General features: G+C 51.2%; 1 protein-coding gene across 15 annotated transcripts in view; it reads left to right on the top strand.

Moving 5' to 3' along the window:
- LOC135406692 (transcription factor 4-like) overlaps positions 1–24,003 on the top strand; it is a 117,893-nt gene that overhangs the window by 4,665 nt on the left and 89,225 nt on the right. The gene's annotated exons all lie outside the window — the stretch shown is intronic.

Genomic DNA, 24,003 nt, shown 5'->3' with positions numbered 1-24,003 from the left:
AACCAGGGGGGAATTTGGGCACGGCTTCCCTGCAAACTGCCCCTGGATATCCGCCTCGTTCCAAAGGGTTTCATGCCCAATATTCCCAGCTTTTGCTCGATTCAAGGCACCCCTTCTCTTTATCCAGCATTTCATTAAATGCACTGGGTCATCAGTCAGCTTTTGATTTCCAGAGCAGGATTCCTAACTGGCAGTTGGTCTGCAGTGGAATGTTTTTTAAGCTCAGGTGCCACCTGAACACTCATTTTGTGCCTTTTATTCTGTGGAGCCTTTGGAAATAACACCGTGGGTTTGTTTTATCTCCCCAAACTTGGTTATGTTGTGCTTGCAGCGACTTGGAGAATTTTGCCGTTGGGGATGAACAACTTTCCAAACACGAGCTGTAGATTTTAATCCCATTTTTTGCCATTTTGCGCCGTAATTTTCCGAGCCGATTTCGGCGGATATGGAATATCCACTCTATTTGTTTTCAGGGGAGTGTTTGTGCCAGACAAATCAATTTGTCACGCTCGGAGCCCGGGCCGTGCACAGCCACCACTTGGGCTGGGTGACCCCAGAGTTATATTTAATAATTCCATCCCAAGCCTCAGCTCTGGAGTCTCTTGGATCAGGAGGACAAACCAGAGCAGGGAGTGATTAAATTGTGTTTTATTGTCTCCACAGCTGAAAGGATTCGAGGAACTTTGACACCTCCTGTAGCCAAGGAGGATGATTTAATGAGCTGCAGGAAGTGAGGGTTAGGGAGATAAAGACCACTTAAAACAACACCTGAACTGTCCCACGGACAGAATTCCAGCAGAATTCCTTGTCCACATCAATGCCTGGTGGTGGAGGAGGAAGGAGAAGCTTGAGGAAGCGCCGGGTGTTTGCACAATGGCAGCGCAGGGGGCTTCTGCAAGGGAAAATAAGTGGAATTTTCCTCTTGGAATATCTATTGCTCGGTAATTCGACAGGGAATTTTGCAGGGAGTGCTCAGTGCTTCCCAAAAAGCTGGGGGCGATGCCAGGGAGGTGCGTGGCCTGAGGATGGAGGTGCGTGGCTATTGTCTGGAGCCCACGCAGGGATGGGATGAGCCAGGGCTTGGGAAATGGGGATTGCACGGATAACAGCGGGATAACTGCTCCGAGAGGGGTGTCTGTGCTCCGTGGCAGGACCGAAGCAGCTCCGTCAGTAATGGCAAACGTGGTTTATTATTCTAATGATGCACTTTGGGAACAGCGCGTCTGGGGAGCGGGAGGGATCCTGCTTTTCCTCCTGCAAGTTCTTCCTGGGAAGTTTGAGCCAGATTTTAATATTCCTCTTTAGGAATACGTTTATTGAGACGAGGAACCACAGATGTCATTGCTCTGCATTAACCTGGAACTCCTTATAGGGAGGAAAAAGAAGGAAAAACAGAGCCTCCAAAAGTAATGCCAGGCAGGGAAGTGAAACTAGCTGGACTCGAGGAAGTGTGGGAATAATTCCTGCTCCAAGTCGTCCCGGGGGCTTTTCCCTCAGCTAATCCACGACTCTCTGTTGTGATTTGCAGCGTGGGGGGGGAAAGAAAGTAAAGCCCCATTGCCTTTGAGTCTCGAATTCCACAAACATGGCTTCTCCCCGTGTTCCAGCCCGGGGAGGGCTGCAGGGAGAAAGGAATGTAACCTGAGCTCCAGCCCTGACATTCCCAGGGAGCATTTTTCACATGAAAGGCTTTTGTGAGCCCAGGGAAGGCCCAGCAGCGTGTTTGATGTGTGCAGGTGTTGGGCACAGGGCGCTCCGCCGGGGCCGGAGCCTCTGACCTGCGCCGGGAGAGCGGCACTGGGAGCACCGGGGAGCCAAACTCCCCCGGAGTTCCCTCCGCCTTGGGTCGTGTTTGTGAAGTGATTTAAGAGCTGCTCCTTCCACTGAACAATGCACATTCATTGCGGGCACCTGGGGGGGGCTTTGGAGTTTTTCTGCTTTGTTTTCCCTTTTTTTAGGACGGTGGCCAAAAGAAAATGAATTTGCCCACATCACCTAAAATTTTGGGAAGAGTTTCCAACCCCTTCCCCAGCAAATCCATCACAAATTTATCCTACTTTGAGTGTGAGGCCCCATAAAATAAAGGGGTGACGGACCAGGGAGCAGTTTTGCCCCCGAGAATTCCCTGGGTCTGTCACATTCAGCTTATTTCGGGTTTTTATCCATTAATCAGGGCCCACATCTTCCTGATTCCCTTCGATTTCTGCTCCTTCTATTTAAAGCCTGGAATTTTACCTCCATTTGGGAGCATCTGCTCTGGATTGCCCACTCTGAGTGTCTCTGAATAGCGTGTGGGTGGCAGCAGAATCGGAGAAAAGCGGGATTTTTCTCATTGCCCATTCCCATGGCCCAGAAAAAAAGGGAAAAAATCTCCCATCTCTGCATCTCCCAATAAAGCAAAGTCCGTTTAAAGGATTTAAATCCTCGCTTTTCATTTTGCCATTAGTTTGATTAGGGCTTGGCCTGCATTAGAGCAACAAATTAATACATCTTTAACGAGGGAATCACAAATCCAGCTTGGGTTAAAGTCCATTTTTTTTTTGATTTGGGATGTTCTGTGAGGAAATTCTGACAAATATTGTGGGGGGGTTTTAAGCACAGCCTGGTTTTGGAGTGTGGGGAAGCCGCAGAATTTTGCTGTTGGTGGTTGATCACCAAAAAAATGGAATTAAATCGAGGCTTTACTCAGAGGATGTTTTGGAGCTGCTCAGGTGAGGCACACCTGGGGATGCCGGCATGGATCCCAGTATTGTGTGCTAGGGCAGAAATGTGTGCTAGGGCAGAAACCCCATACCAGGGAGAATTTGGGAAGGAGGGGATTATAATGCAGAATAGCCATTCAAGAGATAAAAAAGAGAGGGAAAATCCCCCAAAAGAGCAATTCTCAGCCTTTTGCCCCATAGTGCTGCACCAAGGGAGTGATGTGTCAGGTCCAGAGCTCTCGCCATTCCAGGGCAGGGAGCCCAGGTTTGCCACGGGATATGCCAGGAAAGAGGGAAAATGATGATGGGCTTTGGGTGTCGGCTCGGCTCCGTCGCTCCACGTTCCCTCCTTGGAATTCCAGGTCTCTGGGGGGCTGCAGGACCCTCGGCCCCAACCCCGGCTCCCTGTGCCATATCCCTCTTGTTCTCCCTGCTGAAAACTCCGGGCTCCACAAAAGCGACTCCTTCCCTCTTTTCCATCCCCGAGGTTTCGTAATTATGATTAAGGAGAGCAGGAATGCTGTTGCCTCCCATCCTTCCAGCTATGTTTACCCGGGATCCTCCTCCTCTCCCAGCCCTATCCCGGCCGCTTCCGTGGGGGCAGCCAGAGCCCCAGGCTGTGCTGTTGGGAAGTGGCCTGAGCCCCCCCGGAGCGGGAGGCTGACTCGCAGAGCACAGAGGTTCCTCCGGGGCTCGGCTCTTACTCGCAGGAGCAAACTGAGTGTAGCTGCCAAGGCCACTGCAGGGCTGCAGCCACCTGCAGTCCCTGGGCTGTGGAAATCTGGGAGCCCAGGGCCTGGCTGGTAAGGAAAGAGATAAAGCAGCCTGGCCATTCCCAGTGGTAACGGAGGCTGGGAGCTGGAGGTGCTTTGGGCAGCCTCGTTCCACGTTACCTCCTCTGCAATAGATGTAATAAATCAGAATCCGCTCCGGGGCCGCAGCCACCCGAATGTCACCTGCAGGGGGGACACCCCTGCCTGCCCTTTCCAAATCCAGCAGCAGCAGGGATGCTGCTTGACGTTATCCCGTGGATAGCAGGGATCTGGGAACAAAGTGGGGCCGTTAAACCAGGCAACTTGGGCCTGGCTTGGACTTCAGTGGGAGCACAAAGCCTGCTCAGGGAAGAAAACTGAGGTGCAATCTGGCTTCTTCCCACTGGATTTGTGCTCGTGCCACTCCCAAATTCATATGGATTTTTGTCAGAGGCAAACGCAGCTTCCACGGCCCGAATTCCCAAGGAACATGGAATAGGCACAAATAACCCCAAAATTTCCTCTTTTACCACTTGTTTCTGCGGTAGCCAAAAAATAATGGGATTTAATTTTTTTATCATTCCCCCTCTGTAATTTAAACAGAATTTGGGAATGACTTGGATATTTTCCTTTACTTAGAAAGTCAAAGGGTTTAAGCCCCTGTTTTGGGATCCCAGGAATGTTGTGGAGAAGCTGCTTATGTTTTTTGGACAGGATCAGCAAATATCTTTCCTGATTAGTGTTGTAATGAGGAATAACTGAAATAATAGAGGAACAACTAAGCCATAGGAACATATAGAGTGGAATTAAGTCGTGGAAGTTTATACTGTTAATTGCTGGAATCTTCCTTAAATGCCCGGAATCCTGGAGCACTAAAAGCTGTCCTATAAACAATTTTGCTTTGAGCTCCAAATGATTCCTTTCCCTCTTTTTCCCCCCTTCATCTGCTCTGATAAACAAAGTCGTTTTGGAAGCTTTACAGATCAAACATTTACTCCTCGTGGTAAACTTGTTGTAGCTGGAAATCTGGAGCTCTGCAATCCCGGGAAAAGGGGAGAGTCCGGGTGGCCTGTGGTTTTCAGGGATTTAAATCCTGCTGGGATTTAACTCAGCTCCCATCAGCCAACAAAACCCTGCAGTTGTTCCATAAGGAGCAGTTATGGTTTAAAGTGCTTTTCCCAATGTTTTCCCAGATTCCAGGGCGGTGGACACAGAGAGAAGAGCGGGAATAACCTGGGAATGTTTCCTAGGATGTAGCATGTAAAATTAATACACATGTAAGAGGATGTGCCATCTGCCAGTGGCCACTCCACAGAGTTCCTCGGCAGCCAGGAGGGATGACGCCAGCACATCCCAGCCCCTGCAATAATTCAATTTGCTCTTATTTCTTTGGAAAAGTGGCTGCCTGAGGCGACTTATTTTTGGGCATCCGGGAGGTCCAATGTCCCCAAAATCCACCCCTTGTGCCGCTCGAAGGTTTCCAACCTGGGAATTTGGGCCCAAATCCCTGGATTGGTAACACCAACCTGCTGAATCTTTATCACTAAGCTGTTTGCATGGAAAACTTCCTGCCTGGTGCTTCTCGGGTTGGAATGACCAAATGCTTAATTAATTTTTTAATCTTTTCCACCGCTGCTGTGGAATTTCTTTTCCCAGCAAACTACGGGAACTAGGAAAAGCCTGGAAGAGAGAGCTGGGAGGGTTTATTCCTTCTGCCAAGGAGCGGTTGAGCTGCGCCTCCACTGAGCAGGTGGATGGAAACTTGGGGTTGTTTGGGTGGATTTTGGGGCAGTCACAGCACCGTTGGTCTGAGAACCGTTGTGGCAGTCGCTCCTTAACTGCACCTTTCTGTGCTCCCGGTAGTGATGCCTGTAGGAGCTGCTCCCTGTTGTTGTCTGTGCTGCTGGGATCCAGTTTGGAAACTGCTGCTGGGTTTTCTGTGGGCCCTTGTGGAATTTGGCTGCACTCAGTGACTGTAAAGGTTTTCTTGTCACCTTCCTGGTGGCTCCGGCCCTTCCTGCCCTTTAGCCAGCTCTGGAATATGTGTGTGTGTGACCCCTGCTCTGTCATGTGTGTGTGTGACCCCTGCTCTGTCATGTGTGTGTGACCCCTTCTCTGTCATGGAGGTGTATGGCACCCTGCTTTGTCATACATGTGTGTGTGTGTGGCACCCTGGTTCATCATATAGGTGTGTATATGTGGTGTATATGTGGCCTTCTGCTTTGTCATGTGTGTGTGTGTCACTCTGCTCTGTCATGTGCGTGTACGTCCCTGCTGTGTCACACGCGTGTACGTCCCTGCTGTGTCACACGTGTGTATGTCCCTGCTGTGTCACACGTGTGTATGTCCCTGCTGTATCATGTGTGTGTATGTCCCTGCTGTGTCACACGCGTGTATGTCCCTGCTGTGTCACACGCGTGTACGTCCCTGCTGTGTCACACGCGTGTATGTCCCTGCTGTGTCACACGTGTGTATGTCCCTGCTGTATCATGTGTGTGTGTGTATCCCATGTATATGTTCCTTCTCCATCCTGTGTCCATATGGGATCTCTGTCCCGATGCCCCAGTGCTCCTTCCTTGGTCAGTACTTCATTCCCAGATCCAGGGAGGCTCCCCAAGGAGATCTCCCTTTGCATCCTTCCCCTTACACCACCTCAGGCCTGGAGGTCCTGGAAAAGTGTATGTTAAAAACCCAACCCAAATCCCTGTGGAACATCACGTGTGTGGCAGTCAGGATTTCTGCTGGGATCATTTAGGGGTCCAAAACCGGGAAAGCATTGAAATGCCCGAATTAATTCTTAGGCATGGATGTAATCCCCAGGAAAACAGGGATGCAGCTCTTTTTGTTCTATAGCATCTGCAAACCAGACTCTGTTTTTCCTGAGTAAAAGCCAGGCTTGCTTGTGGAAATTTGGGATCGTGGGGCTGACGTGCTCTTCCCCCCGCCTGTACATTTAAATACGCTCGACCTATTTGAGAAACAACTGATCCGAGGCTTTGGTGATATTAAATCCAGCTAAATAAGATTCCCGATGGAATATCAAGGCTCTAATTGAATCTCGGGGGTTCTGGGCCCGTTCAGACACAGCCTTGGAGTTGTTTTGTGCTTCCTGACGTCAGCCCAGAGCGTGATTGAATTAGGGCCCGGGATTGTGGGAGCACCTGCCAGGGCCGCCGGGCTGGAGGGTCCGGCAGCGCTGCCAGGACAGACCCTGCTGGCAACGCCGGCGCTGGGAGAACAACTGCTGTGGAGTGAAGGGGGCAAAGCCACGGGAGCTGCCCAAGTCCTCTGTCCTTGCTGATGGCCCAACGCTGCTCCTGGTTGTGGTGACCGTGGGATGGGACAGGACAGGCTGGAGTATCGGGATCTAATGCCATTACACAAAAGAGACTCATTTCTTCGGGATTTTGGGAACAAAGACATGCAGGGATGAGGCTGGGACAAGTGTCACTGTAATTCCAGCTCCACGAGGCTGTTTGGGTGGGATTTGGGAGCACTTGTGAGCTGCACTTCCACAGGGTACAGCCCAGTTTTCCTCATTTTTTTTTAGGGACAATTGACAGCAGGGATTTTGGGAGAGGAGCAGGGATGGTTTGCCTTTCTGATCAGGCACATCCACCAGCAGAGCTGGGAGGAAGCGAGAGCCTAAGTGTTACCTGAGACCTGTGTCCAGGGTTTGCCCACAGGAGAATCCCACTCTTTGCCTCTCCTGCTTGTCCTGGATGAACTGTTTTCCTTCAAAAACATAAAATGGAGTGTTAAATCCCGAGCAGAGCCCGGCACATTCCTCATCCTGCAGGGTCAGAGCCGGCAGCAAACACGTCGCTTAACTTTGGGTTTCTGCCTCTAATCCCTTTGTTGATTTTATCCTCCTTGGAAAGATCCACTTACTTAGGAAATACTGGGGCTTGTTGGATAAACAGAGGAAAATTCACATTCCTAAAATTAGCTGTCTTGTAAACACCACAAATTAGAGCATTAATGTCGGAACCGGCACGGTCACTGATGGACAGCACAGTTTTGCCCTCTCCTACTGTTTTCCTTTACGTTCCATATATTTTTTTCTCCTTTATATTCCGTGTGTTTTTTCTGATCTATATTCCGCGTATTTTCCCCTCATTTCTATTCCGTGTGTGTTTGGTCTCCTTGCTCGGTGTCTGCCTGTAGAGCTGACATGGTTAATTGGTGGCAGTGCCGGGTGCGCGGCCGCTCCGTGCTCGTGCCGAGCTCTGATTAAGAGGTTTGGGCGGTGTGGAAAACCCGTGCTTCCCTTGGCTGGGGTGCACAGCAAACCCTGGGAAAGTGTTGGGATCCAACTAGGAAGTTAGCCTGGAAAAATATCCGGGACCAGACCACAAACCCAGAGTTTGGGGTGGCTTTTATCAGCTCGCCGGCTCTGTTCGCTCGCTCAGGTGCCCAGTGCTGCTTCCCTGGATGTGGGACAAATCCTTAGCCATGAAATTATTGGGATTAAAGGGTCATCTTCCTTGTAACCACAGACTCAATTTAGCTGAGGAACAAGCACACTGTCAAATTAAAAAATAAATATATATATAATATGTTTATGAAGTGATTGTCTAGACAGGAAAAGCTCTTCATTATCTGAACGCTGCAGGGCGAGACTGAGTCTATTGGGGACAAAACTGAGTCTTTTTGGGGCAAATTTGAGTCATTTTGTGGCAAAATGGAGTCTTTTTGCTGAGCAAACCCAGAGTAGAAGGCTCTGCCATGGCCTCATGAGTGTGATGTGGGGCAGTGGTGACACACCTTCGGGAAATTGGGATTCTCCTGTGTCCGACCGCGGGGCCGCCTGGATGTGACCAGTGCAGCAACTGCTTGATTCCAATGACCCTCTGTAATTCCAGCATTGCCCTGGTTAAGGTTATTAAGAAGAGGTTGTTTACCTAAAATTTAGGAACAGAGGGAGGAAGTGAAACCCCTGAAAGCCCGAAGTGAGCAGATCAAGTGATTCCTATTTGCATTTTTGCCCTCCCGGAATCCCCCTCCCTGTAAGTGCTTGTGGCCACTGAACCACAGTGCCTGACTGCCAGGCAAGGGGGAGCTTTATGATATTAAATATGATATTTAAACTTTCAAAAAATACATGTGCAACTGGTTTTGACCATCTTTTGAAGTGTAAAATAAATCCTGTGACTCTGAGTGATGTTGATAACCAGGGCAGGGCCTAATGGCGAGTTGTTCTTCCCTTAATCCAAAAGAGCAAGAGCTTAAATAGAAAGTGCAGGATTATAAAAGAAGCAGCTTTATTCTTTTTTATTTTGTTTTCGGAGAAAGTTGTTCTGGAAAACAGCCCTGGAAAAATCAAGTTGTGGTGGTGTCCGGAGGGTGGGATGGAGCCATCGCACGGAGTGTGGCCTCGGGAGGGGTCTGGGGGGCCGTGTGTTCACCAGGGTCACTTGTGATTTTATTAATAATATTTCCAATCATATTCTGCTGCTTAAGCCTCTTCCCCGTCCGTTGCTGTCGGAAAGACCTCATTCATGAGGAAATTCCCAGCAAAAATGGATAATCTGCGGAATAGCCTCCAATTTGCTGTGAGTTGGATTGAAAAAGGGCAGCAAAAAGCCGAGTAAAGCCAGGAGTGAAGTAGGGAAGGGCGGCCAGAGCAGAGAAGCAGGATCTGAGGGATAGCATTGTTCCCGGGGCCGGGAGCCGGGCAGGGCCAGGGCCACTCGCTCCGTGTCACAGATGGCACCATCTTCCCACTGTGCCCTGGGTCACAGACTGGCATCTTAATGGGGCAGAGGCAGCACGGAGCCTCCCCGGAGAGGAGGGAGGTTCATCCCGCTCCGGGACAAGGGTCAAAGGTGCCTCTTTCAAGGTATCCATCCTCATCCTGCTTGGAAATCTGGCTCAGAGACTCCGGCCCTGCTTGGAGTTACATGGGATGAATCCCATCTTAACCACCCCCCGGGGCTGCTGAAATCCCGAGTTTTCTGAGGTTTTCATTTGGTTGTAGACCCCCAAATCCTTCTGATGTCCCTGAAGAACCAGGAGCCCACAGGACAGAGCCTGGCAACCCCCCCCCGCAGCGTTTTCCCTTTTTATTTATGGATTTATGACATTGATCCCGTTTATTAAGGGCTGCCACTGTGTTGGTGCTGTGCTTTTCCGAGGGTTAATTGGTTCCAGTTGCAGAGTTAATTGATTTCACTCGGCTCCCAAGGAGGAGATGTGAAACGGAGTCTCCTCCGAGGGCGACACTTCCCGGGAGAGGCGAACACCTCCTCTCCCGTTCCCGGGAGGCACAATCCTCCTTTGTGCCTTCACAGAGAATTTTCACTGCAGCGCTGCTTCATCTCATCCTCAAAAATTCCCTCCTTTGGAGCAACAGGGAGGTTCTGCACTAACCAGCATCTCCAGGATTACTTTGGATTTCCTTTCAGCTAGTGACAACAGATTCCAACCCATTATTCCTAGACTTTTGCCTTCCAATGGCTCTGCTCCCATCCACGAGCCATTTTGCTCTCCTGGATTCATTGTGGCAACTTCTTTTTCCCCCTTGAAAAGGGGTTTGATCTCTTTTCTAATTTAATCAGTTTTCTGAGAGGACTTTGAGGAAGGGCATCTCATTTAGGGATCATTCCATATTGTCATCAAAAATTCCGGCTGCTTGCTGCCTAATCCTGCATTTAGGAATTTTTGGGTGGGTGTTCACACTGCTTGTGTCAATCCACAAAGAACCACTTCTCTGTGTCATTAGAAGCAGTTAATTAATAAATATAGGAAAGATAACATGGAAAAAGTGATCTGGGCACTGCAACTTGGCAACCTGGATTTCTTTCCGTGGAATCATAGAATGCTTTTGGTTGGGAGGGACCTTAAAGCTCAGCTCATTCCAAGCCTCTGCCAGGGGCAGGAAACTTTTCCCTTGCCCAGGTTGTTTTCTTGGAATCAGACAAGCTACAGCTCCATAGGTACTTGTGCTATCTCCTTGTATCCTGCCCTTTTATCCATCAGTGGAAAATCAAAGCCCCCGTTTCCTGGTTGCTTCGTTTGAAGCCTCCTCCAAGCTCACATCCCATAATTTGGTTTATTCAGCTCAGTGGTTGTGTTCCATTCACCTCCAGCAGGGATTCGGGGAGAGGGGAGGGATGAATAGGGATGACTCATGAACACAAGTGATTTTTAGAGCTTCTCCCATTCCCTTTGTCAGCTCCCATGGAAAACTGGCATGTTTGGGATCAGCAAGAGCACTTCATGTGCTCTTCCCCCAGAGCTGGAACCCGGATAGCAAAAGCTATGGGAATTTTCCTGCTGACTTGCCTGTGAGGAATTGCTTCATGGAAGGGATGGTCAGGTGTTGGAATGGGTTTCCCAGGGAGGTGTGGAGTTCCCCTCCCTGGGGTGTTCATGGAATGAGTGGATGTGGCACTTTGTGCCATAATCTGTGGGAAAGGTGGGGATCGGTCACAGGTTGGATTAAATGACCTCGGAGGCCTTTTCCAACCTGAATGATCCTGGGAATAGGTGAGCTTGGAAAAGCAGGGCTCTATTTATTGATTTATCCTCGTGAGCTTGCTCAGAAGAATAATTTCCTCTCTTACTCCACTTGGAATTTCACTGGGAGTTGATATTTGCAGGGATTGAAAAGTTGTTTCCTTCCAGCATTTTGAAGTGATTTAAAAATTTTTTTTACATCAGTTTGTAAGGAAAACTTCCCTTTAAAAAGACTTCCCTGCCATCCTTCCCATAATTGGTGTACATTCCACATTTCCTCGTCCTACTGCTTGGGTTCTAAACCCAAGGAATATATCCCTTAAAAAAGTAGGGATATATTCCCACCACATTATCCCGATCCGGCGTAAGCATCTGTGGCTGTAAGTGCACTTCATTCCCCCTAATTAAGTTATTGAGTCATTTACACATTAGGATGTGCTCCAGATTCCACTCTTCCAGGAACGGGTTCTAATTACACCCCCAGTTCTCCAGCTCCGTTAAAGCCCCGGGATTGAGCCGAACGATCCCCGGAGCCATGAGGCATTAGGGGGCATTAGGTCAAATTAAGGGAGCGGTTCCGAGCAGCACAACCGGGAGTCGACCCCCCGGTTACCTTCTCCCAGGTGCTGGAGCTCTTCAGGTGCCACCCAAAGGCCAGTCTCCCATTCTCTAATTGGCGCCATTGGTTCCCGGGGTTGTAATTCCTGACATTAATAAGGATTGTGAAGGCAGAACGGTCTTTGTTTGGGTTCTGCTCTTGAATTTGGGGACTTGATATTCCAGAGGTTCAGTGTCCGTCCGTGGCCGCCTTGCACATCAAAGCTGCTCCTCAGTGCCTTGGGTTCAATGGCTTTGGGATTGGGTGTCTGCTGACGGGTAGGCTTGGATTCTCCCCTGGGAGGGGGTGAGACCCTGGCACATGTTTCCCAGAGAATCCGTGGCTGCCCCATCCCTGGAAGTGTCTAAGGTCAGGCTGGAATAACCTGGCCTAGTGGAAGGTGCAGTGGGCTGGGAATGATCCTTAAAATCCCTCCCAACCCAAACCTTTCCGTGACCCCGTGACTTCTCTGCAAGGCCAGGTCCCGGCGTGGTTGCCAGAGGAAGGGATCCCGCCCTGTGGAATTCTACGCGCGGGAGGTGCTCTGGAGTGGCTGCAGCCTCCCAGAATTCCCCAGCTCTGTGGCAGACTCCGGGGCCTCTTGGCGTGTGGTGGCGCCGGCGAGGGCACCGAGGTGCAAAGGCGGGCGCTGTTCCAGGCACTGCCTTCGTGGGGAACACCTCGAACCTTCAGCGGGGAAGGGGGATAACCTACTTCTGTAGCTCCCCCAGGGCTTCCCAGGAGCATGCACTTGCTTCCAGCAGGGAATTCTCTGGAGATTCTAACAGTGCAAACCTTGAACCTTCCCACTGTTGCTGGAGCAAAGAGACTCTGGCAATGATGTCACACAGCATCACGCAGGGATACAGTTGGAGGCATGGATTTAAGGGGATTTAAGGGCTTCCCTGCTTTTCCTCCTGTCCTTTTTAAGGAATTGAATGCCAAGATCTTTGGAATGAAGGGCAAAATTTCTTCCTTACACTGGAATTTCTATATCTGGGTTAATATTTACAGATCAACTCATGCTTTCCTTGCTACGTTATTCCAGGCCGGGTTGGACAGGGCTCGGAGTAACCCAGGCTGTGGAAGGTGTCCCTGCCTATGGCAGGGGGTGGAAGGGGATGATCCTTAAATCACCTTAAATCTGATTTTGCAAATAATGAGGGATTTTGGTCACTGGAACCCAAGCACTGATATGAAGTGGTGCATGTTTGAATCAGAGATTTTGGGAAGGCTCCAAGGAGACTATGATATGAAAGAAATGGGGTCTTCCATGGTTCTGTTGGTCTGGAGGTGGTCAGGCTTTGTTTCCCAGTTTATTTGAGGATTTTTTTTGGAAAATAGGCTGTTTGGCTACCAGCTGCTTCCCAGGGATCCGCAGTGTGTGAATTATTTTGATATACACCAAATTTTTGATGTAACAGTAATTAACTGTGGTGATGACGAGATGAAGGTGGACATCTCCACAAGCATATTTTGTGGAGGATCCAAACTGACTGTGGCTGGGTGGGGAAATAAAGGGAGCAGCACTAGGGATACACCGGGTGGTTCTTTGAGGTTTTACTCTGGGTTTCACTGCTCACGTGAAGTCTGAAGGCGGGCACCGACTCCAGCGGTTCTCCTGGCACACAAGTTGCTTTCCAAAGGGAAACATCCCTAGTGGAAAAGCAGAGAGCCTAAATAGATCTCTTTGGTCTCCCAGGCAGTCCATTAATTTGCTCCAATTAAATATTATCTTTAAGTATTGCGAGTGAACTGTCCCCTGATAATGGCTCTGGACGGCCATTAAGGCCTAATTGCTCCCTAATGGAGTTGGCCCGAGCTGTGATTCGATAGAACTTCTGCAGAAGGGACTAAAAGCACCACCAGGGTTCGGGTTTTTTTCCCACTGGTCTTTTTTCATATCAATGGAGGAGATTAAATCCCATTTTCGTTTAATGCTGTGGGACCTGGTCTGGAGAATCCCAGAATCCCAGGGAGCTTGGAAGAGACCTCTAAGGTCATGGAGTCCAGGGTGGGACTGATCCCAGAGCACTGAGTGCCACGTCCAGGCATTCCTTGGACACCTCCAGGGATGGGGATCCACCACCTCCCTGGGCAGCCCCTCCCAAGGTCTGACCACCCTTTCCAGCAGGAAATTCCTCCTGGTGTCCAACCTGACCCTCCCCTGGCGCAGCTTGAGGTCGTTTCCCCTCATCCTGTCCCTTGTTCCCTGGGAGCAGAACCTGACCTCCCCCCCAGCTCCAGCATTCTTTCAGGGAATTCTGGAGAGTGAGAAGGTCTCAACCAGCTGGGATCATCCTCCCAGTTTATTCCAGCCACTTGGAGCTGCTCCATCGTCAGCTGGAAAACAGGAGCAGGGTTGGAGAACCAAGTCTGGGTTCCAGGTGTGTTGTGGAATTGAGAACGTTTTTAAGCTTTCCCAATATTTACCCGCTGGATTTGTTGCTGGAGCTCTCAGGGGTGAGCGAGGATTGCTGAGCTCTTGGTCTGGGTGACAAGGTGGTGACTGGACAAAGGCTGGACTCGAGTACCTTGGAGGTCTTTTCCACCCTTTGTGATCCTGTGAATTATGCCAGGGCTGCAGACCCCATTCCATGGAAGTTTTCTATTCAGTGTTCAGAGTCTAGCAGGGCTTTTTTTATGGCAGGAGGGAGATCAATATCCCTCTTTTCTTGGACAGGGCCTCAGTCAGGAGGAGATGTTATCCTGTAAATGGGTTGTTTTTCTGCTCCAGCACTGGTTAATGAGATCCTATCAAAGAAGGGCTTCCTTGAAGGAACGGCAGCGCTGCTCTCCCACCGCAGTTCGATAGCAGGACTCCAACCAACCTCCACCACATCATCCTGCTGCTGTTTTGCCTCTTCCGTGCAACTCCTGCCATGGAAATAACGAGTTGGGCGAATTTGCCTTCATTTTCCCTGTTCTGAATGTCCTGAGATGAAACCATCACCAGGATGATTCTCAGGGAAAACTGACGGGAGATTTGGGGATTCAGGAGTAATGGAGGAGTTGGTTTTCAGCGAGATTTTGCTTTAATCTGCTTGGTTTTCTCCTAGATATGGTGCAGGGGGTGGGTGATGAGGGCAAGCGCTGCCATCAGCCCTGACCCACTGAACAGCCAGTCCACGGGTTATAATTCCTAGGGCTGTAATTCCAAACCTTTGGCTGCTTGCATTTCAGCTCAGTTTGTAGGATCTAATTTTTTTAAGGAGAAAATCCTGGTTTTGGGCGATTTTGTCCATCACTAGTTTGAGAGGGGACCAAGACCAGGGTGATGTATGAGCAGGGCTTCCTCACCCTCTGCTTCCCTGCACAAAACACCAGGAGAAATGTGCTTCCAGGGAAAAAATCCCTCATGCAGGAGGAGCTTTTACCTTGGATAACAGGGAAAATCCCTCTGGTGTCTCTGGGCTAACATGGTGTCACCTGGAGCCACCAAACCTGTGGTCACACCAAGACAGATGTGGGCTCATCCAGGGAGGTGCCGGAGATTTCCTCTTCCTTTTCTATGGAAAACTCTTTTCTTGAATCAGAATGAAACACATTTTGAAAATCAATTATCTCTTAGTTGATTCTTCCCTATTCCTGCAATATTTGATGGCTTTACCACTTCTAGGGAATGCTGGTTTTGTGCTTTAACGTTGGGTGATGAGGAAAGGAAGGAAAACAAACAGGAATGGCTGCAAAATGGCAAAAATCCAACCAAACACCCCAAAACCTGCAAAGCTCATAGACCTCCAAAGAGGGATTTTTTTCCAAGCAGTTTTCCTGAGCGGAAAACAAGGAGTTGGTTTATTTTTAAATCCTTTTACCTCGGGGGTCAGGCGGCTCCTTCCTTCCCTATTCCTGCACCTTTTGCCTGATAATCTGGATTAATTTAGCAAATTCCCAGTGTTTAGTAGGGAAAGGGTAAACCTGGAGCCACTGTGGGTTAAAGGTTTGGATGGGGGACTGTCTTTTCTTGCGCCGAACTCTGCTCCAGTCACACGGAGAAGTGGGATAAGGAGCAAGTGAGAAATGCTTGTTTTTAACAAAAAAAGCTGAAATCCATCATTTTCTCTTTGCTCCGTTTAATTCCAAAGTTTGGGAGTCAAAAAAATTGAGGGCAGGAAGGCAAATATTACTGTTTTTCCGTCTTTGCCCGAGACAAGTGGTTTTGTTTGCTTCCCTGCGACCCTTTTGTAACAGGATTTCCCAGGAATCAGCGTTGTTCTTTTTTAACATATCGAGGGAAAGATTCCCAGGCAAACCAGTTGGATCCCAGTAAAACATAGGATTTCACGGAGTGGTTTGGAAAATCTCGGTGCTGAGGTGGGTTGGGTCGGAACCACGAGCTCCCTGTGAGTGAGCGGAGCGGGAACAAAGAGGAGGATCCTTCCCCAGGAGCTTAAACCGGGAGTGGGAGACAAGGGAGAACAGATGGAAGGACAGATTGGGGAGCAGGGAGAACAAAGAGCCCGCATTGTTCGGCACTGAGAGCCCGGCAGCTCCACCAGACCGGGATGAGGGAGGGCCGGGAACACCGCGGGAACACCGGGCCAAGGGTGCAGGGAGGGCAGGGAACAGGCATCCCACATGGATTTGGGGCCGGGAAAAACACGGCGTGGCTCTGGGGGCAGAGGTGGGAGAGGAGAGAATGCGTAGGATCACTGGGAAAAGGGATGGGATTGGGAGACAACTGGGAGGAAGAGAATAGAGAGGAGATGGATGTAGGAGGGATAGGGGACAACAGGGAGGGAGTCGTGGCTTCATCTCCTGTGGGAGAGCTGGGATTGCTCAGCAGGGAGAAGGGAAGGATCAAGCGAGACCTTGGAGCAAATTCCAGTGGCTTGAAGGGGCTCCAGGAGAGCTGGAGAGGGACTTGGGACAGGGAATGGAGGGACAGGACACAGGGAATGGCTTCCCACTGGTTTAGATGGGGTATTGGGAAGGAACCCCTGGCTGTGGGGGTGGGGAGGCCCTGGCACAGGTTTCCCAGAGAAGCTGTGGCTGCCCCTGGATCCTTGGGAGCGTCCAAGGCCAGGTTGGAATAACCTGGGAGAGTGGGAGGCGTCCCTGCCCATGGCAGGGCTTGGAACAAAATGATCCTTAAAATCCCTACCACCCCATTCCAGGATTCTGTGATTTCAATGGGAAGGCTTTGAAAAAGGAGGGAGATGCTTCTCCCTGGTGTTTCCATTTTATCCTCAGCTCCTGTAAACCCAGTTTTTCTCGGGAAAAAGCGTAAGTGCAGCAGGGACTGACGTCAGCCCGGGCTCCATCCGGCAGGAATTTTGGTGGCATTGGAGTGCAGAGCGCCGGGGAGGGCTGTGATTGCCTCTCTATTCCCGACTCATCCTTCCCATTGAATCCTTAATGGCTCATCAGCCGGTATTTCTACGGATCCCTGCAAATGTTCCCGGGCTCCTCTCGCAGGGACAATGGATCAAATGAGCCTCTGTGAGTGGGGCTCGGATCCTGCAGCTGCCGATGGAGCTGGAATGGAGCCGAGCCTGGAATTCACAGCGCTCCAAAAAAACACTCCAAGTGCTCCAGCACTTCTTTCCTGCCCTGTTTTCCTCCCCGGTGCCGGAGAGAGGAATTGATTTACTGGGAAGTGAAGAGGGAATGTTTTGGTCACTGGGAGCACCAGATGTGGGGTGGGCTTGGAGTGGGAGCAAATGAATCCAACAAGGAAGGCTTTGTCTTGGGAAGGAGCTCGTGGGACCATGTGTAACAGGCCTGGCCTCCCAGGGAAGCAGGAATGTGCCTCCAGCACCTCGGATGGGGAAATGAAGCCACAAGTTGTGTAGGTTTTGATAAGATTTATTAACATCTCCGTGTTTGGGTAGGGCCATGTTTGTGTGAGGAATCATGGGCTTGGGCTGGCAGGGATTTTAAGGATCCGGCCCCTGCCATGGGCAGGGACACTTTCCTCCAGCCCAGCTTGCTCCAACCCGGCCTTGGACACTTCCAGGGATGGAGGTTGCTCCTCCTTTTCCTTGACTCTTCCCTTCCTCCTTCTCCACTTCGATTGATGGAAGCGCTCCCTGGGAGTTGTTTCCTAACAAAAACCTGGGAGCACGGAATCTTAGGACAGTGTTGTGTCTATGTTTGTGAGTGCAAAGTGCCCGTTCCCTGCAGGAAGTGATGGGGGCACCGTTAGGAAATCCTGGGAAATGGCGGATTTCTGGATTTTCTCCCCTCATTCCGGTGGTTCCTGGCAGCCCTTGGGCTCGGGGCTGATTTGCACATCACACAGATCCAGCCTTTGCTTTACAACTTGCCAAAACCCTCAAATCCCTCCCTCTGTTCCCTGCTTTCCTTGGGAATCCAAAAGGAGACAGTAAAGGGTTTCTCTGCCAGCCATACAGGAGTGTCCAATGTCTGCTCCTGCTCTGGAGCCAGGCTGGGAGAGCTGGGGAAGGGAAGGATCCTGGGAGACCTTCCAGGGCCTAAAGGGGCTCCAGGAGAGCTGGAGAGGGACTGGGGACAAGGCATAGAGGGACAGGCCACAGGGAATGGCTTCCCACTGGGTTAGATGGGATATGGGGAAGGAATTCCTGGCTGGGAGGGTGGGGAGGGGCTGGGCTGGAATTCCCAGTGAAGCTGTGGCTGCCCCTGGATCCCTGCAAGTGTCCAAGGTTGGAATAACCTGGTCTGTGGAAGGTATCCCTGCCCATGACAGGCGTGGATTAGATGATCCTAAAAGTCCCTCCCAATCCAAACCATTCCATGATTCCAAGGTAGGGACAACTTGGAGCTGGGGGTGGTGGCACATCCCGATGACCCTGTTCTCTGTGGTGTTTGTTCAGTGGAAAACACGGGGGTGTGCGGGCTGGGACTGGTTTGACTGGATTTCAGGAGGTGGTGGGAACCATCCCGGAGCAGAGGCTGTTGGAAGCACGGTGTGTGCCTTCCACACACATGGGCCCCTCGTATCCGTGTTCTAACTGTGGGATGTGCCTCCGGACAATGTCTGGGCACAGGCAGCTCCCGCCCTCGCCGCCGCCGTCGGTGGGTGGGGTTATCCCACGGGGGGGCCAGGGGATTCCAGCTGGGGCATCAGGGAATTGCCCAGCGCTCCTGGCCAGAGTCAGAGTAGGGCTGCAAAATGCTTGGAAAAGGGGAGGAAAGGAAGGGAAGTGCAAAGGTGCCGTGCCCTCGTTCCTTCCCGCGGATGCTTCCGGAGGTGGAGAGCAGTGGGATGGGGTCGGGCGAGGTGACAGCGCTGTCCCCATCCCACGGGGTCACCGGGGGCAGCCCAGAATTCCCTGTGCCCGGGCATCCACGGCCCTGGCACAGCCACGCGCGTCTGGGCCCCGGCTCCCTTTGTGTTCCAATCCCGCTCCGGATCCCCAGGGAATGCAAGACTTGCTGGAGACATTCCAGACTTAAACAGATGTGAATGAGAGCCTGGAATAGTAGTGTGGGTTTGGATTTTTCCTCCTTTTTTTTGGGAACGCCCACCCGAGCGCGTCTTGCTGTGTGTGTGCGGAGCTGAGTTAACCGAGGCGTCGTTCCTGGCTGGCTCCATCCTGCTGCGGGTGGAGCAGATCCCCTTAGTGGGGCAGGATCCTGCTCCAGCAGCCGGATTTGTACAGGCAGAGGGGCCTGGATTTGCACATAGGGATCTAGTGGGATTTTGGGAAGCACAGAGCTCGTTTGTGGCTGCCCCGCCCCTGGAAGTGTTCCAACCCAGGCTGGAATAACCTGGGATAGTGGGAGGTGTCCCTGCCCATGGGACTGGATAAGCTTTAAGGTCCCTTTCAACCCAGAGCATTCCAGGATTCTGTGATCCCTGAGGATCAGGGATCCAGGCACTTGTGGAAATCCTGCTCCTTTAAATCCCCTGTAGAAGTTTGGCTTTAAACCTCAAATCCCGGGAAAAACCAACACATGAACTCAGTGGCAAAAGTGACCAAAGGCAGTGGAGGAAACTCTGCTCCTGGGGTTGGATTCATCCCTGAGCCAAACTGGAGCCTTGGGAATTCTCCCCAGTGCCATGGCAACATCCAGCTCTGTTTGCAGCTCAGGGAGGGTATTTTTGGAACTCCTGACTCACCCCTTGAAGGTTTCTGCTGGACCAGGGAATGTTTCCTCTGGCTTTCGTGCCGCCGGTCATCAGGGAAAGAGGAACAGCTCCCTCCTGCTCTGTATCCCAGTGCAGCTCGGAGTGAGCTCATCCCAGAGCCGGCTGGGATCACTGGGAATGCTGAGATGGGCTCCAGGCTGTGGTCTTTGAGTCCAATAAGGGCTGCAGAGTGGATACCCAAGGCTGGAAGTGAAGGATATCCAAGGATTTGGGCAGTGGAAACGCCTTGAATTTAAGGCAGAACAGGGTGCCAGGTTTTCCAGCACCCTTAGGAAATCATGGAATGGTTTGGGTTGGAAGGGATGTTAAGGATCGTCTTGTTCCCAACATCCTGCTGTGGGCAGGGACACCTTCCACAGACCAGGGTGCTCCCAACCCCATCCAACCTGGCCATGGAGATGCTCCGAGGGCTGGAGTCCCTCTGGAGCCAGGCTGGGAGAGCTGGGGGGGTTCCCCTGGAGAAGGGAAGGACCCAGGGAGAGCTGGGAGCCCCTTCCAGGGCCTAAAGGGGCTCCAGGAGAGCTGAGAGGGACTGGGAACAAGGGATGGAGGGACAGGACACAGGGAATGGCTTCCCACTGGTTTAGATGGGATATTGGGCAGGAATTCCTGGCTGGGAGGGTGGTGAGTCGCTGGAATGAATTTCTCAGAGAAGCTGTGGCTGCCCCATCCCTGGATTATCCAAGGCGAGGCTGGATGGGTCTTGAGTATTTCATGCTCCCTTCTTCCCTCACTTGTTTTCTCAGCAAAGTCTCCCCTCTTTGTTGAAATTTAAGGAAAAACCATCTCAGGGAAGGCTGGGCTTTGACTCCTGAGGAGCCCCTGAGCTCAGCCAACATCATTTTATAGCTGCTTCCACTTTAATTTGGGAAGCAGCCTATTTAAATATGCTAATGCCATGCACAGCCATTGGAACAGGAGCCAGACTAGAAACTTCCCACTGTGCCCAGGAAAAGCTGCCTCCGGAATTGTTTGCCAACTCTTTTGTTGGGAGTTTGATCCCAAACCCTCACGGACAGAGGTCGCAGAGAAAGGGATTGCAGGTGTCCAGCGGGGTTATTTTGCACATTCCAGATGATTTGCTGGACTTTCGGCTTCCCTGGCTTTGTGGGATGGTTTGGGTTGGAAGGGCTTTTAAGGATCATCTTGTTCCACCCCCTACCATGGGCAGGGACACCTTCCATAGCCTAGGTTATTCCGAGCTGGCCTTGGACACTTCCAGGGATCCAGGGGCAGCCACAACCTCTCCAGTCCCAGCCCAGTTTTCCAGATTTTTCCTGTGCTGAAGTCACATTCCAGGGAGTGACACCATCTCTGATCCAAGGAAACCCCTGATGTAGCTCCTGTCATTCCAGAGGAACTCAGTTAATTCGGGATTAGAGGAGTTGTTATCACAAACAGGGTTTTAATGCCGGATCAGAGGGAGCTGGGAAGTTTTCCTTCAGAGCAGGGTAGGCTCCCCAATTAAGGAACTCCCAGGAAATCTCTGGAAGCACGCGGGGGCCAAGGGGATCAATCTTTGTGCTCTGATTGTTGGCTCCAGAATTGTCTTTATTTCCTGAGCCCTTTGGAGACAAACCTGTCATGAGCTGCCAGCAGGAGCAGCGTGCCCAGACCCAGCTCCCAATTATTTTCCAGGGGTAATTACCAGGGGAGAGCAGCTCCCTGGAAGCAGTTGGTGTCCAGGTGGATCCCTGCACTGCTGCATGTGGAATTCAGCAGTTTTGTCTCCGTAGAAGTGGGAATTAGTGGATTTATGGATACAGACACGTAGGAAACCTGGAGTATGAGCCTTTCAGTGAATCCCCAGCCATGTCAAATCCCATGGCTTTCCCATTCCAGCAGAGGAGCCTTTGATTTTCCCATGACACAAGTGTTGTGAATTTCCCTGGAGTTGTTTTCAAAAATATTTTGATTGGGTTTGTGTCTTGTTTGTTGGTTTCTTTTTGCCTTCTAAGCACAATCAGGGAATTATGGGGTGGTTTGGATGGGAAGGGACCTTCAAATCATCCCATTCCAACCTCTGCCACAGGCAGGGACACCTTCCACTGTTCCAGGTTACTCCACCTGGCCTTGGGCTCTTCCAGGGATGAGGAATCCACAGCTTTTCTAGGCAACCTTTGGAATTCACCATCCGCCTGAAACCCCCCCAAAATACCTGAGAGTTCACCACCTATTCATGGATTTATGGCTATGGAAGCAAAGTTTAGGGTGTATTTCCGAAATTGCAGTAAGGACTGGGAAAGCTCCAGTGTGGAGACACAGTACTGGGAGCTGAGGAAGGAATTTTCAGGGAGTGGTGCCCGATTCCCATATTTAAATATTAGGAACAATGCTCTGAACTTCCTTGTGGGGCTTGGTGCCATCCTGGAGCCCAAAACATAAAGGATCAATAGCTCCAGATATAATGGGATATTCCTGGTGTCTTCCCAAACATCCTCTACAGAGCAAGAGACAGGAATGAATGGAATACTGTGGAATGAAAATAAATGGATTATTGTTTGTGGCCAAGAGCTGGAGAGGGGTAAAACACAGGTTTATGGGAGGGATTTCGGGGAATCACAGGTGTTCCCAGCGTGGGCAGAAAAGGAGGGGAGTATGGGAAGGACTCCTGGGAATGGCAGGTGTTGCCAGTGTGGTTGCCCTGGGAAGCTGTGGCTGCCCCTGGATCCCTGGAAGTGTCCAAGGCCAGGGTGAACAGGGTTTGGAGCAGCCTGGAATATTGGAAGATGTCCCTGCCCATGGCAGGGGTGGAGCTGGATGAGCTTTAGGGCCCCTTCCATCCCAACCCACTCCGGCATTCCAAGCATCCCTATGAACACGCAGAGTATCCCACACTGGGATCAGCTGTCTGGGAAGGACGCTTTGCCCTCAGGAGTAAATCCCGAGGCTTCCAGAGCTTTTCACACCCACATCTCTGGCTTTACTTCCATGGAAAATGACAGCACGATACCTGGTTAAAATTCCTCTGGTTTGCTGTGACAGTGACAAAATGGGATAACAGGGAATCCCTCGGGACTGCTGCAAACTTTCCTTAGTCCTGGAGAGAAGGTTGGGACACACAGGAGAGGCAGAGCAATTAAAGCCCCTCGGGGAAGAGACAGTGAGTCTTGGACTTTGTGACAGGGAGTCGAGGAGAATTTCCTGAAAGCACTCGGAGCCGAGTGGATTCGCCTCGTGCTCGGAGGGTTGGGGCTGCTTAGATATTTATAGGGAAAATCCAAGGAGCTGGGCGTGTTTTCCATTATCCAGATTTCCTATAAAAAATGAATACCCGTCGGCACAGTGAAGCTGTGGCTGCACTCGCTGCTCCCTGCAGCAAAACTGTGGTGGCTTAGGCTGGGCTTAAATCCTGGCTCAATCCTCCATTTATCTGCCCCACTCAAGGTTTTTATAGGATATAAAATACGGGAGACCAACGGGAATTAGGAATTCAGAGAATTTAAGAGAAAGGAGCATCACTGAATTATTTAAATGAGGGAAAACCCAAACCAGCACCGACCTCAAACCCTCGTACACAGGTGTGGGGTCACACTGGGCACCTGTGCCAGGGCCTCCCCACCCTCCCAGTATCCCATCGGAAGCACTGGGAAGCCATTCCCTGGGTCCTGTCCCTCCATCTCTTGTCCCCAGTCCCTCTCCAGCTCTCCTGGAGCCCCTTCAGGCCCTGGAAGGGGCTCTCAGCTCTCCCTGGAGCCTTCCCTTCTCCAGTGAACATTCCCAGCTCTCCCAGCCTGGCTCCAGAGCAGAGGGGCTCCAGCCCACGGAGCAGCTCCGTGGCCTCCTCTGGACTCGCTGTAGGGTGTTTTTAGAGCCCTTATCCCATTTTCCCTGGCCAGCCCTCTCCGGGACATCCATCCCGGGCTGCAGAGTGAGGGCCCCGCAGAGTCTGGGGCAGAGCAGCCTTTGGCCCCAGGGGCAGTTGGGATTTCGGGGTCTCCCTTGGGGTGGTCTCCAGGCTTTGCTGGGAATTCTGGGGGCTCCCTGAGCTTCCCCCAGGCCCCACAGGATCCCTGACGAGGCACTTACATCCATGGGAGTGACGGGATGCTCGGAGCCGGATGATTTAGGGCCCTAAGCGCCGTGTTGACACTGGCAATGGGAGCCCTGGAGTGCCTCAGGTCGGATCGCGGCGCGGACACGGATTTATGAGGTGGTTGCAGACAAGCCATTTAGCACAGAGATGCTGACATTTCTGGGGATGCCCAATTCCAGGCGGGAATGCTGAAATATGGAGTTTACGGAGCGATTGAGCAAGTGGGGCCACATTGTTTTGATTCTCCTCCCCCAGGGGAGTCGGGGCTGATCCTGGTTTTGTTTACACAGGAATTAATCACAGAGATCTTTCCTGATGGTGGGGCTGGAGGAGCTCATAATTCCCCCAAATTGAGGGCTCAGCTGATCCCATCAATT

Source organism: Pseudopipra pipra, chromosome Z (genome assembly GCF_036250125.1).
Source record: "Pseudopipra pipra isolate bDixPip1 chromosome Z, bDixPip1.hap1, whole genome shotgun sequence".
NCBI classification, from domain to species: domain Eukaryota; kingdom Metazoa; phylum Chordata; class Aves; order Passeriformes; family Pipridae; genus Pseudopipra; species Pseudopipra pipra.
The sequence above is the reverse complement of the archived record's forward strand: the minus strand, read 5'-3'. Positions and strand labels throughout refer to the sequence as shown.